This window comes from Molossus molossus, unplaced genomic scaffold, assembly GCF_014108415.1.
Source record: "Molossus molossus isolate mMolMol1 unplaced genomic scaffold, mMolMol1.p scaffold_m16_p_21, whole genome shotgun sequence".
Classification (NCBI taxonomy): Eukaryota; Metazoa; Chordata; class Mammalia; order Chiroptera; family Molossidae; genus Molossus; species Molossus molossus.
Window position 1 is genome coordinate 47,528,482 of NW_023425357.1, and position 11,825 is coordinate 47,540,306.

The window sequence follows — 11,825 nt, forward strand, 5'->3', positions numbered from 1 at the left end:
CTGCCACCACCTCCCGGCATGGAGCAGAGGACACCCTCCCTTCTCCTCCTCCCCCCACCTCCCCCGCAGCTTAATGGCTTCCAGTAGGGCCTGGGCACAGCATCTTAACCCTCTCCCAGCAGGGGCCTCTCCTGGGAGCTTCCGGTCTCATCCTCTGACCGCAAAGCCGTTTACCGGGAGTGGAGAGCTCTTGGCTCCTGGGACCTCCACGCCCCCAGACGCAGCCCGGCTGCAAACCTCAGTGCAGCCTGAGGCCCCACCAGATCAAGAAACGGACCCCTATCCATTTACCCTCCGTAAGAACCCCCAGTGTATGCAAAGACGTTGCTAGTGGCTCCCTAGCGGAGTGCGGACCGCAAAAATACTGAAGCAGCCTAAATGACCAACAACAGGGGACAGAGAAAGTCAACCGGGCTCCTCAGGTACCAAGTGCCAAGGCCAGCCGGTGTCTGCCCGGGAACCCCCACAACCCCACTTTCGAAGCCAGGGGCAGGCTGGACAGATGGAACTTCCTTGCACGACAGCAAGGAAAACTGGGATGCTCAATGTTTTTGTTATTTATTTTTTTAAAAGCCACCTGGAGAGATGTACACCGATACGTTAATGGGCTACTTCAAAGAGTACAGAGTCTGGGGTTTCCCTCCTTTATTGCTGAGGCTGATTTTTCAATACTAAATGTCAATATTTCTGTAACACAAAATTAAAGCCATTTCGAGAGAAGAAATGAGCCGACTTTCTCCTCCTCCCCAGGAATGCAGCTCAGAGCCGTGGCCAGGAGGCAGAAGCTGCCTGGCTGTGAACCTCTACGGTCACACTGCCTCTCTGAGTCCGTTTCCTTATCTGTCACACACCAAACTCAGCTGCTCCCACCAGCCTCGCTGTGAGCTGGGGACCAGTCTGGCCGGCCTCACCACCCTCCCACCCATCGCCTGCACCCATTCGCTCGTTCCTCCTCCTCCTGGGCACCTACTGCCCTGCACCAGGCTGACGGGGAGCCAGAGGCCAAACATGGCATGAAGTCCTCACAGCCACCGCCAGAGCTCCCCCTGCTGCCAGGCCAGCCCTCCAACCTTCCCCCAGGAAGGCCCTGGATCTCCATTTTACAGAGAAAGGACCAGAGGCTGAGAGAGGGGGGAGGAGAGAGAAGAGGCGGAGAGAAGAAAACCGCCCACCTACAGACACCAAGCCAAGATGAAGACTGCAGCCTGGGCCCTCTGGGAGCCCCTCCTCCAGCCTCCTCCCGGGGCAGCCAGCGCACCCCGAGCACCCCTCTGAAGAGCCAGGCGCAGGGCTCAGGGCTGCGACAGGGACCCCGGAGGACTGGGGCTGATGGGATACAGCAGGCTGGAGCCACAGAGCTTCTGGGCTCCTCTGGTGTCACACCCCCCCCCCCCCAAACACACACACACACACAAGTAAGCGCTCAAGCACAGGCTGAGAAAAGGAGCCACCCTCTGAATGGAGCAGTGGGTGGGGGAGGGGAAGACCCAAGCCTTGGGCCTGGCACCCTGGGATCAGGTAGACAACAGCACTTCCCGGGACAGCACATTGGGAGCCCCAGAGGCCAGACGGGACATCAACAAGTGAGACTGGCTGACCAGGTGGGGACTAGGGCAAACTGGAGGACCAGGTCCGGTTTAAAAAGCAGCTGCTGGCTCTGGCCGGTTTGGCTCAGCGGTTAGAGCGTCGGCCTGTGGTCCAGAGAGATCTGGGTTCGGTTCCCGCTGGGGGGGCCTACCTCGGTTGCAGTTTGTCCCCGGCCCTGGTTGGGTCGTGCGGGTGGCAACCACTCGATGTGTCCCTTTCACGTCGATGTTTCTGTCTCTCTCTCTCTCCCTCCCACTCTATCTGAACAAAAAATGAAAAAAATGTCCTCGGGTGAGGATTAAAATTTTTTTTAAAAAGCAGCTGCTGCCCGGCTGGGGTGGCTCGGTGGGGCTTTGACCCATGCAGCAGCAGGTCACAGATTCGATTCCCAGTCAGGGCGCACGCCTGGGTTTTGGGCTCGATCCCAGGTAGGAGGTGTGCGGAAGGTGGCCAATGGATGTTTCTCTCTCATCAATGTTTCTCTCTCTCTCCCTCTCCCTTCCTCTCTCTGAAACCAATAAAAACATTTTTTTTATTCCTCGCCCGAGGATATTTTTCTATTTTTCATCAGATAGAGAGGGAGGGAGGGAGAGAGAGCGAAATATCAGTGTGATAGAGCCACATCGACTGGTTGCCTCCCGCATGACCCCAACCAGGACCAGGACCGAACCACAACCGAGGTACATGCCCCTGACTGGAACTGAACCCGCGACTCTTTGGTCCACAGGCCTACACTCTAACTGCTGAGCCAAACCGGCCAGGGAATCAAAACATATTTAAAAATATAAAAAATAAAAAGCAGCTGCCGAGCTTCAGCCAGCAGCCGCCCTGCAAGGCCGTGGCCGTGCCGCAGGCCCTCTGAGCAGGGAGACGAGACATCTGGCTTTTCGTGTAAGGTCTCGTGGTTGCAGACGCTGGCGACCAACCCAGCCTTTCAAGCAGTCCTAACAGTGCTCTGGACCCACTGCTGTGTGGCCCTGAGCAAACCCCTTCACCTCTCTGGGCTTCAGTGATACCATCTGCCAAGTGGAAAAATGACACAGGTTATCATGACAATGAAATTAGACACACTTTGCTCACACTAATGATAAAAGCAACAATGACAATACCAGCTAACGTTCACGGAGCGTGGGCACTGTCCTAAGTAACATGAGGTAAAGTCATTTCCCTCACACCATTAGATGAGCACCATCTGTTTTATTTATTTGGGGGGGAGGGGCGCATTGTTTTAAAACTTTGGTATTTTTTTTTTAATCCTCACCTGAGGATATTTTTCCATTTATCATTGGGGAGAGTGGGAGGGAGGGAGGGAGGGTGAGAGAGATGGAGGGAGGGAGGGAGGGAGGGAGGGAGAGGGAGAGAGAGGGAGAGGGAGGGAGGGAGAGGGAGAGAGACAGAGAAACATCAATGTGAGAGACACATCAATTGACTGCCTCTCACCCAACCCCGACCATGGCCAGGGACGAACCGCCACCAAGGTACGTGCCTTTGACCGGAATTGAACCTGCAACTCATTGGTCCACAGGCCGACATTCTAACCACTGAGCCAAACCAGCCAGGGCTGTTTTAAAACTTTGTATTTTGAAACAATGTCAAACTTTCAGAAAAGTACAAGAAACACTCCTATACTTTTTATCCAGATTTTCCAATTTGTACCATTTTGCCTCACTTTACTGTCTGTCTGTATATTTGTTTCTCTTTAATATTTGAGAGTGGGGCCCGGCCGGTGTGGCTCGCAACAAGAGGTCGCGGGTTCGATTCCTGGTCAGGGCACGTGCCCAGTGGAGGCATGCAGGAGGCAGCCAACTGATGCTCTCTCTCATTGATGTTTCTCTCTCTCTCTCCCTCTCCCTTCCTTTCTAAAATCAATAAAAGAAAAATAATGTTTAATATTTGAGAGTGGGTGCTTATATTGTACCCCCCACCCTAAATACTTCAGCGCATCTCTGAGAACAGAGATGGAGTCCTCGGTCATTTAATGTTGATACAATACTTTGATCTACAGTCCGTGTCCAATTTCATCAACTGTCCCGATAACATCCTTTAGACAATGTCTTTCAGCCTAAGTTCACATTCGGCATTTGGTCGTCATGTCTCTTTGGTCTCCTTTTAACTGGAACGGTTCCCATTTTATACACGAGAAACTGAAGAAGCTCAGAGAGGCTGAAGCACTTGCCCGAAGTCACACAGCTAGGAAGTGCGAGCTGGGACCCAGCCTAGGGGTTCCCTCCAGAGCCCACGTTTCTGCCCTCCAGCCACAAGACCTTGCAGAGAGTGGCCTCTGGTAATCACTGCAAACAGAGCTCGTGGGGGAACACGAGCAGGCCGGCCCTCAGCAGCGCTCCCCACCAAAGTCGTGGCCCCGGCGCACACTGGCTGGGCTGCTGGCTCCCTGCAGCTGGCCAGTGCCCACCACCCGTCCTGCAGGCCCCATCAGCCCCTTCTATACAAGCTGGGGGCAGAGAGGGCCATGCAGGGCTGTGGGGCAGCATCTCCTATCTTTATTTTCCCTCTTAAAGTGACCAGAGAAAGGCACATACCCCAGAACCAGATTCTGAAGTTGGAAGGGCCCCCAGGCCATGTCCCTGACCCACAGACCACCAGCGCTGAAGGGGGCCCCTGAGGTCAGCTGTCCAAGACAGGGCTGAGCACATCCTCAGACACGATGGGGGGGATGCATTAGAGGAAGTGTTTATAGGAGGAAGAACAGCAAGGGCTGGGGGGAGGAACTGTGCTCTCACGGCAGGGAACAACAGGACTCGGGACTCTGGGGGTCACACAGCAGTACATGCAAAGAGGAGGAGGAGCCAACCAGCTGATCCCCCAAACTCAGCCTCCCAGTGAGGACCCACAGGAATAGGGGGTTTTCCACTCTTCTTGGGGCCCAGAGTTCCTATCCCCAATTCCAACCCAGGCCCATCAACCCAGGCCAGGCACACGAGCCTGGGAAACCGCTCTCTTAGGTTCCCAAATGGGGTGGCTCAGGGCCTAGAGGCTCCAATCCTGCCGTCATCACCCTCTGAGAGGGACTGCCATCACCCCGGCTCCTGTCCACCCGCTGGCCAGCCAGCAGATAGCTCTCTGACAACTGGCCGAGAGCCCGACACCGGCAGGCACACAGGGCGAGGTCCATGCCAGTGAGCAGCTCCTCTGCCCGAGGTCCAGGCTGTTCTGCTAGGTTCTGAGGCTAACTGGTACTGAATACCTCAAACCCTGGACCTTCCCACAGGCCACCGCCGCCTCCAGAGCTCACACCAGCCTCCGACCCACAGCGAGCCCAGTGCTGACCCAAACCAGCTGCTCTTGACGCTTCTCCAGAACAAACAACGAAGGAATAAGGCTTTGCTTCGTTTCCTGACTGCAGACGAGTTTGAAAGTACAGAAAGTGTGAATAAATAAGAACACGATCTATCGACAAACTCCCCAAGTGTATCCCAGTCAAGACTCTTCCTTGGCCCTTTCTCCAGGCACAGTGGCCGCCCTGTAGGGGCCTCCCTCTGCACAGGTGTCTGGGGTCAAGGTGCAGCCACTTGGTCCCTCCTATTGGCCAGTGGGCTCAGGAAGGCAGGACCACACCTAACTCGGCTCCTCAGGCTCCCTTGCTAGAGTCAACATAAGCCACTGCCCATCAGCAGTTCCTTTGTGCCCAACTACAGAGAAAGGGGATCCGGGAGGTGGGGTCAGCCTCAAAGTCCAGAGCACCCCCAGGAGGGAGGACATGGACAGGGAGGTGGGCAGGCTGTGTGTTCTGCCCTTGGGGAGGATTTAACAGCCCACGTGACACTCAGCCTGCTAAGGGGGCGTCAGCTCCCAGTACATACTTAAACAGACCCCTCCAGAACCCGGGAAGGCCAGGAGGCCAGGCCCCATCTCCAGGCCTAACTTGCTACAAGATCTCTGATGACCTCAGCTTTCCCACACGCAAGTGGGGTTCACCACTCCAGCCCTGACTCACAGGGTCAGCCAACCCAAGGGGTGTGCCGGGGCTCTGTAAGCCCTCTGGCCTCAGAAACTGGGGGGCCCCCACCTCCCTCTACCCTCCTCCATAAAAGGCCCAAGAGCACCCACTCTCCAAAGCCTGGAGGCTGAGGAAGGAGGACCCAGCATCTGAGGCTCCTGAATAGTCAGTCTTGGGGGAGGGGGCGGGGGCATCTCCAAAAGGCACCCTGGGGATCCCAGTCTCCATGCATGAGGCTGCCCACCTCTGGTCCCCAGGCACAGCTGGCCACTCCTGGGGGGCTCCTCACTGTAGCAGGTCCACAGTGGACAAGCTTCCGTCTCCTACGAGGGGACCGGCCACATGTAAAGCAGTGACTGAGTACCAGAGCCCCTTCATCTCAGAGCCCAAAGCCCCTGCCTGCCCAGTCCCCTCGGCCTGGTGCCTGAGACCACTGCAGTCCTGCAGGTCGCTCACTCACTCCTGTCTCTGTTGGACATCACTCTGGACCAGGTTTCAGCAAGTGAGGAGGTCCCCGATCTAGGACGGGTCCAGACCTGGCCATTTGAGGCACAGCCCACACATTCAGGGCACCTGTGGTCCCCATCTTCAAGGCTCTACTTCTAGCAATGGGGTCCAGAGGCACGTCCAGCCTCGGCTCTGGGATTCGGTGCACGAACTCCTGGCCTTTGTGAGCGGGGACTCGGGTAGAAAGCAGGAGAGGACACCTCCAGGCCACACATCCTGCCTCCAACATCCTGCCTCCAACCAGGCTCAGTTACCACCTTGGCCCATTTCCTTCATGTGAAAGGTTAGGTGTGGGGTTCCCCCCGTGGGGATCCAAGTCCGGGGCCAAAGCCTGCCCAATGTTCCATCTGACATCCCACCCCCTTTAACTGGTGAGGGGTCCTGCTCACTGTGGGCGCGGGTGGACGGCTTCCAACCACAAGCCCAATCTGGCCCTCAGGAAGGCTTCTCCCCTTGAGCTATTTCTACTCGAAACAGACTAGGTTGACCCCTCAACAGGCAAGGGTGTCAGAGGCACCCACCCCACTCAGTGAAAATCCATGTGTAACTTCTGACTCCCCCAGAGCCTAACTACGGGACTCTCTGGTCCGTGGGGATCCTTCCAGCCCCCCCCCCCCAATACCCACCCGAGGACGGAGTCCCTCACGAGGTGGCATGAAGGCTGCTGCAGCCACAGCAACCGTGCCCTCGGCCCTGGCATCAGCATCCCAGCCACAGGGTCCGGCACAGCGCCTCCCGTCTGCGCGGCCTTCACCATGCCAAACCTGCCGAACCTGGGCTGGGTGAGCTGGCTGTGCGTTCATTTTCACAATTCGCACAGAACTGGACCCTGGCCCTTCAAACCCGTTGTCGAGGGCGAGCTGCATACCGACCCTCCAGGGGGCTTCCCTGGCAATGTCTGGGGAATGACCAAGCTGCCCCTCTGCCATCATAAGCCACAGGGCTTTCCCACAGAAGGGCAGGGGGGTGCCAGGCCTAGGGGGACAGAGGTGTGTCCCTCCACCACGTATGTCTCGTGGTTGGGGCAGTGACATGGGGCCCCTGTTCCTGCCAGGTGGGGCCCTCTCTAGGCACATTCCGCCCCAAGGGCCCTGGGAGGAGGGTGGCGGCCCAGGGCGGAGGAAGTGGGCGTCTGAGACCACCCAGACCTCAGCCAGAGGCAGAGGAGCGGAGGGGGCGCGGGCCTGGGTCCCCGTGGGCCGGCACCCCACCGCTGTCCCCCATCTCGGGCCTGGAGAGGCAGGGGCGGCAGGGGCGGCGCAGCCCTCCCCCCGGAGCCCGGCGGCTTGGGGCGCGGAGCCGCGGGCACCCCCATGGCGCAGGCCCGAGCTCCGCGGCGCATCCCGCCCCTCCCCCGCCCGGCCGGCGCCCCCCCGCGGGTCCGCAGCCACGCTCACCTGCCGCCGCCGCCGGGCCGCAGCCCGTCCCCACGCCCGAGCGCTGGTGCGCACCGGCTGCGGCGGATCCGGAGCGGGCGGCACGGCGCCGGCCACAGGCGCCCCCCGCTGGCGGCCGGGGTCGGTCCAGCCCAGCGCGGGCAGCAGGAGGGGCGCCCTCCGCCCGCCCGGCCCGCCCTGCTGCAGCTGCACCAGAAGGGCCGGGATCGCCAGCACCGCTCGGCCGCGCCTCGGGTCAGTGGGGAAGGGGCCGGGCACCGGGGCCGGGCAGGAAATAAACCCTTTTCCAACCCGCGTCCCGCACGCACGTGCTCGGAGCACCAGGTCTCCTCCACCCCAGGGGGAAACACTTTCTAGCAAACTCTTTCAGCTGTTTCTGCTCCAGATCCGCCCCCTACTCCAGGAACGCCCCCATTTCTGGAAGGATCCATAATCTGGGGATTAATGCCCTCCTGCCGGGAGGAGGGAAAACACTCAGGCCTGAAACTCGGGGTCCAGAGGTGGCAGCTAAGGGCCCCCCACCAGCCCCCTGCACCCTGGTGGTCCACCTTTATCAACCTGTTTTGGCACCAAGAAGACAAAGTCTGCCTAAGAAAGGAGGTGTCCTGCCCGGCCAGAGTGGCTCAGGGTTGCAGGTTAGATCCCCTGCCAGGGCACATACCTGTGTGAGGGGTTCCCCTGGTGGGGGCAACTGACTGATGTTTCTCCCCACCCCGTCCCCTTCCTCTCTCTAAACATGTCCTCAGGTGAGGATTTAAAAAAATAGTACTTTTTTTAAAAATAAAAAGTAGGTGTCCTCAGAAGGTAGGTGTCACAACCTCATCATGACTTCACTCCTTCCCACAACCCAAGGTGGGGCCTCAGGGGAAAAACATCTGTCCTGTTTCCAAGGCACCCGGGCTGGGTGAGCAAGATCACACTCATCTGCCCTGGCTAGTTTAGCTCAGCGGTTAGTGTTGGCGGGGGACCAAGGAGTCTCAGGCTCAATTCCGGTCAAGGGCACCTACCTCGGTGACTGCGCCTCCCGCCCGGGTCGGGGTCCTGTGGGAGGCAGCCAGTCACTGTTTCCCTCTCACATTCATGTTTCTCTCTCCCTCCCTCCCTCCCACTCTATCTGAAGATAAATAGAAAAATATCTTCGGGTGAGGATTTTAAAAAAAGGAAGAAGAAAAGGCAACACTCATGTGAGTCACCACTGGGAGGGGCAAAGGACGAAGCTGAAGAGCCAGGAAGGCGGTGATGTCACAGACCGTCAGTCTCTCCCTTCCCGCTCGCCCAGAGCAGCCTCACGCCCACGGGGAGGCCGGGGTCCCACCTTGCTGAGGACCCCGCTAAGCCCATTTCTAGGTGCAACCTCAGAGCTCCCCAGGAAGGGTCCCCAGGAATCTGCAGTTTAACAAGCGCCAGGTCCTATGACAAGCAGGCGGGAGAAGCCCGGGTCCACTCGGCACCTTGTGGTGGAGTCATGGAGCCAGGCACCACGTTCACCTGGAGGGACAAGCCCCTGTGTGTCATGGCCTCGACCCCAGGGGCCCCAGCCCTGAGGCCACCACTTTGGAGCTATGCTGAGGATTCAGTGGAGGAACACCGGGACGTGAAGCTCTGATTTCCATTCCATGTGTCAGGAACCGAGGTCCCACAGCCTCTGGGCCATGGCGCGTGGCCCCCTGGGCTGGAGCTCACAGGAGGGCCCACAGCCTCTGGGCGGTGGCGCGTGGCCCCCTGGGCTGGAGCTGACAGGAGGGCCCACAGTCTCCGGGCGGTGGCGCATGGCCCCCTGGGCTGGAGCTCACAGGAGGGCCCACAGCCTCTGGGCCATGGCGCGTGGCCCCCTGGGCTGGAGCTGACAGGAGGGCCCACAGCCTCTGGGCCGTGGCGCGTGGCCCCCTGGGCTGGAGCTCACAGGAGGGCCCACAGCCTCTGGGCGGTGGCGCGTGGCCCCCTGGGCTGGAGCTGACAGGAGGGCCCACAGCCTCTGGGCCGTGGCGCGTGGCCCCCTGGGCTGGAGCTCACAGGAGGGCCCACAGCCTCTGGGCGGTGGCGTGTGGCCCCCTGGGCTGGAGCTGAGAGGAGGTCCCACAGCCTCTGGGCCGTGGCGCGTGGCCCCCTGGGCTGGAGCTGACAGGAGGGCCCACAGCCTCTGGGCCGTGGCGCGTGGCCCCCTGGGCTGGAGCTCACAGGAGGGCCCACAGCCTCTGGGCGGTGGCGCGTGGCCCCCTGGGCTGGAGCTGACAGGAGGGCCCACAGCCTCTGGGCCGTGGCGCGTGGCCCCCTGGGCTGGAGCTCACAGGAGGGCCCACAGCCTCTGGGCGGTGGCGTGTGGCCCCCTGGGCTGGAGCTGACAGGAGGTCCCACAGCTTCTGGGCGGTGGCGCGTGGCCCCCTGGGCTGGAGCTCACAGGAGGGCCCACAGCCTCTGGGCGGTGGCGTGTGGCCCCCTGGGCTGGAGCTGAGAGGAGGTCCCACAGCCTCTGGGCGGTGGCGTGTGGCCCCCTGGGCTGGAGCTGAGAGGAGGTCCCACAGCCTCTGGGCGGTGGCACCACCCTCCTGGCAGGGTCACTGCTGCATTCTAAGCAGCTGGGACTCCCTGGGCCAGAAACGGGCACCATGACAGGCACACTGATCCTCATCAAAGCCAACGCCGGCACTGGGCCCCGCCAACCCCTCAGCAGTCCACCTGTTTGCCTCAAGAACAGTGTGCGGCCCTGGCCGGTTTGGCTCAGCGGTTAGAGCGCCGGCCCGCAGTCCAGAGAGACCCGGGTTTGGTTCTGGCTAAAGGCACGTACCTTGGTTGTGGTTCGTCCCCGGCCCTGGTTGGGGTCGTGTGGGTGGCAGCCAGTAGATGTGTCTCTCTCACAACAATGTTTCTCTCTCTCTCTCTCTTCCTCCCTCTCTCCCTCCCGCTCTATCTGAAGATAAGTGCAAAAATGTCCTCAGGTGAGAATAAGAAATAAATAAGTAAACAGTGAGTGCGTCAGCCCCTAGACGTGTGTCCTGCGACCAAGCTCTACCCTGGCGAGTGAGGGGCCCTGGGCACGGGCTGGCCTGCTGGGGCTGGTGCTCAGCAGCCTCCGTCCGGCCCCTTCGAGCAGAGCACCGGAAGCCTCAGCCCTTTGCAGCGCATGGGAAGCGATGCTATGACTTCCCACCCACGTGTGTCATCTTCACCCAAACCTATGACCAGCTCTCCTAGCAGCAGCTGGAAACAGCCAGAGAAAGTGAGGTAAACACAGTCTTGCCTCACTGCTCACCCTAATTGCCAGGACAGCCCCGCCATCTCTGCGGGGCCATCTCTGCGGGGCCATCTCTGTGGTGTGGCCTCCTGGCAGGCTCCGTCCTCGGTACTGGGGCCGATGTCGGAATGGCCCAGAGGCCTTGTGAAAGCAAACACGAGCCCCGCACTGCTGGGCCCCACCCTGGGTTTCTGGTTCAGCAGGTCTGGCGTGGCTCCCAAGAATGTCACCTGGTCCTGGGCTCCCAGGTGACACCGGTGCTGCCGGTCCTCAGACCAGCCTGGATGATGAGGCTCAGGGACGCTGCTTTCCAAAGGTGGCCGGAGCCCCATCCCCAGAGATCCTGATCCCGGGCAGGGTCTGCGAGTGTGCGTGACCAAAAGCCCAGGTGAGCCCGGCCGGTGGGGCTCAGGGGTGGAGCGTCGACCCTGCACAAAAGGTCGCGGGTTCGATTCCCAGTCAGGGCACATGCCCAGGTTGTGGGCCCGATCCCCAGTATGGCGTGCAGGAGGCGGCCATTCAGTGTCTCCTCTCATCGATGTTTCTCTCTCTCTCTCCCTCTCCCTTCTTCTTTAAAATCAATAAAGAAAAGGTATATACATATATATATATTTTTTTATCATCACCCGAGGACACCTTTCCATTTTTTGTTCAGATAGAGTGAGAGGGAGAGAGGGAGAAACATCGACGTGAAAGGGACACATCGAGTGGCTGCCACCCACACGACCAACCAGGGCCGGGGACAAACTGCAACTGAGGCACGCGCCCCCAGCGGGAACCGAACCCGGGTCTCTCTGGGCCACAGGCCAACGCTCCAACCACTGAGCCAAACTGGCCAGGGCTAAAGAAAAAATATTTTTTAAAAAACCCAGGTGAGCTTAGTTAGCTGAGGACGGCGTTTCCAGTGGGGAAGAAATGAGAAATGCCTCTTCCACGTGTGATGTTGGATGAATTGGCTACCATTCGAGGAAAAGCTGTTACGCCGCACCCAGACTAACACAACCAACAGATGAAAGATCTTTTGTGTTAGAAAATAAAACTGATACATGAAAATATTTTAGTAGTTTTTTGGGAGACGTCTGCAGAAGAAATCCACACGGAAGAGCTGTAGTTAAAAATGGAATGTCTCGCCCTGGCCTATTTG